Here is a 6,298-nt window from a genome sequence, read left to right on the forward strand (position 1 = left end):
GTTACATCTGTGTAACCAGGGGGTATTCTTCACAGTGTTACATCTGTGTAACCAGGGGGTATTCTTCAGTGTTACATCTGTGTAACCAGGGGGTATTCTTCACAGTGTTACATCTGTGTAACCAGGGGGTATTCTTCAGTGTTACACCTGTGTAACCAGGGGGTATTCTTCACAGTGTTACACCTGTGTAACTAGGGGGTATTCTTCAGTGTTACACCTGTGTAAGTAGGGTGTATTCTTCAGTGTTACACCTGTGTAACCAGGGGGTATTCTTCACAGTGTTACACCTGTGTAACTAGGGGGTATTCTTCACAGTGTTACACCTGTGTAACCAGGGGGTATTCTTCAGTGTTACACCTGTGTAACTAGGGGGTATTCTTCACAGTGTTACACCTGTGTAACCAGGGGGTATTCTTCACAGTGTTACACCTGTGTAACCAGGGGGTATTCTTCAGTGTTACACCTGTGTAAGTAGGGGGTATTCTTCACAGTGTTACACCTGTGTAACTAGGGGATATTCTTCACAGTGTTACACCTGTGTAACTAGGGGGTATTCTTCAGTGTTGCACCTGTGTAAGTAGGGGTTATTCTTCACAGTGTTACACCTGTGTAAGTAGGGGGTATTCTTCAGTGTTACACCTGTGTAAGTAGGGGGTATTCTTCAGTGTTACACCTGTGTAACTAGGGGGTATTCTTCACAGTGTTACATCTGTGTAACCAGGGGGTATTCTTCACAGTGTTACACCTGTGTAACTAGGGGCTATTCTTCAGTGTTACACCTGTGTAACTAGGGGGTATTCTTCACAGTGTTACACCTGTGTAAGTAGGGGGTATTCTTCAGTGTTACACCTGTGTAAGTAGGGGGTATTCTTCAGTGTTACACCTGTGTAACCAGGGGGTATTCTTCACAGTGTTACACCTGTGTAACTAGGGGGTATTCTTCACAGTGTTACACCTGTGTAACTAGGGGCTATTCTTCACAGTGTTACACCTGTGTAACTAGGGGGTATTCTTCACAGTGTTACACCTGTGTAACCAGGGGGTATTCTTCACAGTGTTACACCTGTGTAACTAGGGGGTATTCTTCAGTGTTACACCTTTGTAACCAGGGGGTATTCTTCACAGTGTTACATCTGTGTAACCAGGGGGTATTCTTCACAGTGTTACACCTGTGTAACTAGGGGGTATTCTTCACAGTGTTACACCTGTGTAACCAGGGGGTATTCTTCACAGTGTTACACCTGTGTAACTAGGGGGTATTCTTCAGTGTTACACCTGTGTAACTAGGGGGTATTCTTCACAGTGTTACATCTGTGTAACTAGGGGGTATTCTTCACAGTGTTACATCTGTGTAACCAGGGGGTATTCTTCACAGTGTTACACCTGTGTAACCAGGGGGTATTCTTCAGTGTTACACCTGTGTAAGTAGGGGGTATTCTTCACAGTGTTACACCTGTGTAACTAGGGGATATTCTTCACAGTGTTACACCTGTGTAACTAGGGGGTATTCTTCAGTGTTGCACCTGTGTAAGTAGGGGTTATTCTTCACAGTGTTACACCTGTGTAAGTAGGGGGTATTCTTCAGTGTTACACCTGTGTAAGTAGGGGGTATTCTTCAGTGTTACACCTGTGTAACTAGGGGGTATTCTTCACAGTGTTACACCTGTGTAACTAGTGGGTATTCTTCATAGTGTTACATCTGTGTAACTAGGGGGTATTCTTCACAGTGTTACACCTGTGTAACTAGGGGGTATTCTTCACAGTGTTACATCTGTGTAACCAGGGGGTATTCTTCACAGTGTTACACCTGTGTAACTAGGGGCTATTCTTCAGTGTTACACCTGTGTAACTAGGGGGTATTCTTCACAGTGTTACACCTGTGTAAGTAGGGGGTATTCTTCAGTGTTACACCTGTGTAAGTAGGGGGTATTCTTCAGTGTTACACCTGTGTAACCAGGGGGTATTCTTCACAGTGTTACACCTGTGTAACTAGGGGGTATTCTTCACAGTGTTACACCTGTGTAACTAGGGGGGTATTCTTCAGTGTTACACCTGTGTAACTAGGGGGTATTCTTCACAGTGTTACACCTGTGTAAGTAGGGGGTATTCTTCAGTGTTACACCTGTGTAAGTAGGGGGTATTCTTCACAGTGTTACACCTGTGTAACCAGGGGGTATTCTTCAGTGTTACACCTGTGTAACCAGGGGGTATTCTTCAGTGTTACACCTGTGTAACCAGGGGGTATTCTTCAGTGTTACACCTGTGTAAGTAGGGGGTATTCTTCAGTGTTACACCTGTGTAAGTAGGGGGTATTCTTCAGTGTTACACCTGTGTAACCAGGGGGTATTCTTCACAGTGTTACACCTGTGTAACCAGGGGGTATTCTTCAGTGTTACACCTGTGTAACCAGGGGGTATTCTTTACAGCTGCTTTATTGCTAAGGGCTTCAGCTCTCTGCCCTGTATCCATTCCACTGACAACATGGGGCTTCTGAACCCTTGGATTTGTGCTTTTGATACAGACCATTTTAACTGGGTACATCAAATGAAACACAATAGGTTTTTTGCAATGCCTGTTAAATCATATATTGAAAACAGAGCAAGACTGATATTGGACTGTGAACAGGCTGGCTGTAAGGGTGACATCAGGCAAGAAAGGAACACAGACAGTAGGCTACCCTCAGGTGAAACTGAGACGCTGCGGTGCTCAGTGTGTTTAATAAACACACCGAAAATAAAAGCTTGAACAAAAGAGAACACGGCATTTGAGGCCAAAATAAATAGACAAACAAAACAGACAGCGGATGAACAGACAAACAAGTACAGTGCTGGTGCTTCCAGCACAGTGTAGCAATTATTCCTTACTTTTTATTCTTCTCTCCACACCCGTTCTCCACTCACAAACACACAACCCTGAGTGAGTAAAACATGCATCTATATATACTGTTAACCCGGGATTTAATTACCAATTAATTATTCATTTGAATCCCAGCACGTGAACTAATTTGTGCAATCCCGTGCTCACATACTTTATCTACACGTGAAGTGATTATGCATCCCCGTGCCTAAATACAACTATATATTTTAAATCACTTGTGCTACACAGACCCATTTATATCCTGTGCACCAATATCTGTACACCAACATTAACACCACACGCAACACAGAACACAACACATATGGGCGGGGCAATGGACTTTAAACAACTTGTTTACTGGTAGGTCTCAGTGATGTATAAGATTTCCCTCAACATGTGTGGAAAGACATGACAAAAAAAATGAAGAAATAATTGCAACAAATAGCCCTGAGTTAGACATACAGGCCATTGTGATGTCATACTGTTGAGAATTTCATTTCTTCAACAGTATTGAGAAAATGGGTTTTGTTACATTACAGGGGGCTGGAATCATAAGATATCTCAATTTTAAAAAGTCTTCCTGACTTTCCTTGCCTTGACCAGGACCCATAAGATCATTGACTGTAGAATTGATTTGTGTACTTGTTTTTTCATTTGCATAAGTATTGTAACTTGTGGCACCTATTGTATAATATTTGCTAAAAGGCTGAACAATGATACTTTAGATCAAAAACAAAACAAAAAACAAATGCCAACAAAAACAGAACTGCAAATTAAGATAGCTGGACACACCTACTACTACACGTTATTAAAGACTGCATTGGTACAGGTTGTGTGTCAGAGTTAGAACATAAGAAAACACTGCAGCTAAAGTCTAAGAGCTGCGTGTCTTTCTGATAAGCTGAAACTTGGAGCAGCTGATTCAGATTTGCCACCGTTCTGAGACAAGGGGGAGAGGCGGAGCCAGCAGCACAACGCAGAAACAAACAAAAGGAAGCCAGTGTTCACAATGACAGGCATCAACGTGGGAGAAGTACGAGTGGACAAGTACACAGTAGTTAGAAGCAATTTGAAAGCTGGTTGCAGAAGCTAAACTAAAATTCCAACAAAAAAAAACACCAAACAAACAAACAAAAACATGGTCTTCAAGACAGTAGTCTGTGACAACTGCATGATGTGGGAAATCCGAGAAAACCCAACAGAGCTCAACCAAGTGTGTGTAAAGTGCCACACAATCCAGGACTTGCTTCAATGAGTGAGTCTATTAGAAATGAAGCTGCAGGAAATGAGACAACAACAGGAGCTTGAGGAGCTGGCACACCCACAATTCAAGGAAGTCTGCACCCCTAGCAGACTGAAAGCCACCAGGGAGATGGAAGAGGGTCGAAACAGCTGGGTTCAGATAGGCAGAAGCAGGGAAAAAAAGACACTTCATCAAACACAACCACCAGAAATCCAAACGTCCAACAAATTTGATCCACTTCAAAATTTAGATGACCAAAACCAACATCAAGAGAACGAAAGGAGCAACATCCGGGGCCCTAAACAGTGCTGGCCAGAGCAAAAAGAAGGGAGGCCATGATTGTTGGGGGATCCATATTTAGAAACACAGCAAGTTCAGTTTGCAGTTTGGATCCTCACTACAACAGTGTGCTGCCTTCCAGGAGCCTCTGTCAAGCACATCACGGCGAACGTGGACATGCTCCTGGAACGAACTGGTAGTAGTCGTCCACATCGGTACAAACAACATTGGAAGAGACAGACCAAGATCCCTGCAAAACAAATTGAGAGCTAGGAAAGAAATGAAAAGACAAGACCAAAACTGTGGTATTTTCTGGGATACTGCCGGCACCTTGCAAAGGACCATATGGACAGCTGGAAATACAAAATCAAAATGCATGGCTGAAATTGTAGTGCACACAGGAAGGCTTCGTCTTTCTTGAACATTGGAGCACATTCTACAACAAGGACTATCTATATAGGTGGGACGGACTGCACTTAAAAAGGGGGGAGAAAACAAAAAACAGAAGGGAGACCACTTCAAAACAAAGGCAACAACTCCGGTAAGGCAGCTATTAAATGTATTTATCTTAATGCTAGAAGTCTCAGAAACAAAATGTTAGAACTTGAAGCTACTGCACTAACAAGTAACTACGATGTGATAGGTGTTAAAGAAACGTGGTTGTCTGAGAGTGATGGAGATGAATATTAGTGGGTACACACTGTATAGGAAAGACAGGCAGGAGAGAAAATGTGGAGGGTAGCACTATACATAAGAAATAGTCTTGAAGCCCAGGTGTTAAATCTGGACAATGAAAACAACACAGAATCAATATGGGTCAGAATAATGGACAAAAATTCAAAGGCCATAATAATAGGAGCATGCTATAGACCGCCAAATTCAGACACTGAGCAAAATAATCTGTTATACAAATATATTAGAAATGTGTGTAGCAAAGGAGAAGCCATACTAATGGGGGATTTCAACTTTCCCCATATAAAATGGGAAGACCCCGGTGGTGAGCACGACGGTCGAAATTTAACCCTCTATAGTACGCAATATGATATCAGTGAGAAAAAAATTTGAAATTAAGAGAAATTAACCCATTGACTGGAGTCCCAACAATCAAATCAACATAACCGACCTGACCTGGCGGATCTGATGCTTCACCACGAGTAGAAGCACAAGGTTGTTCACCATCTTGTGTCATTCATGTCTATGTAGTGTTTTTTTTTTGCAAGAAGCAGTTTCGTTTTCACAGGACTGAAAAAAAAAGTCTTGAATACTCCTCTTCACACACCAGTGTGATTAAATCAACTCACTTATATTAATTTAATCAAGACTGAAGAAACCTGTGTCTGACCCAATTACAAAAGTTACAGAAATGACTATTTTCAACATTCTAAGAAAACCTAAATTCTCAGACTCTTTCCCAGGAGGCAGGATGTGGTAGCCTCATTCTCTGCTTATTTCTTTGTATCACATACACCACAGTGTTCCTTCTCCACAACTCTTCCTGACCTTTATACACACATACCTCTGACTTAACCTTGATAATTCCAAACATTTAAAACATGTAATTCCCTACAATTTGATATAGTAGCTTCTTTCATCATAAGGATCCCACAGCTCTTTACAAAGAAAAAGCTACAAGAAAAAAGACCATGCAGGTCAGAAAAGTTAAAAACTAAAGCAATAAGAAAATGTCAATATTAGTGAACACTTAAACCCATACTTCCAATTTAGGAGCACAAAGCACTTTTACAATTAAAACTATAAAGCCCATGCAGGCAGACATTAAAGATCCCTGAAATAAGAAGCAAGCGAACAAAATACATCAAAAAGTAGACAACACAAATAAATAACACAACAAAATGCTGTTCAGCAAGTCTGTTTGAGGAAGCATGGCCTATTGGTAGAACTGCTTTCAGTTTCATTATG

The sequence above is a fragment of the Abramis brama genome (assembly GCF_963993115.1).
Source record: "Abramis brama genome assembly, chromosome: 7".
Taxonomy (NCBI): Eukaryota; Metazoa; Chordata; class Actinopteri; order Cypriniformes; family Leuciscidae; genus Abramis; species Abramis brama.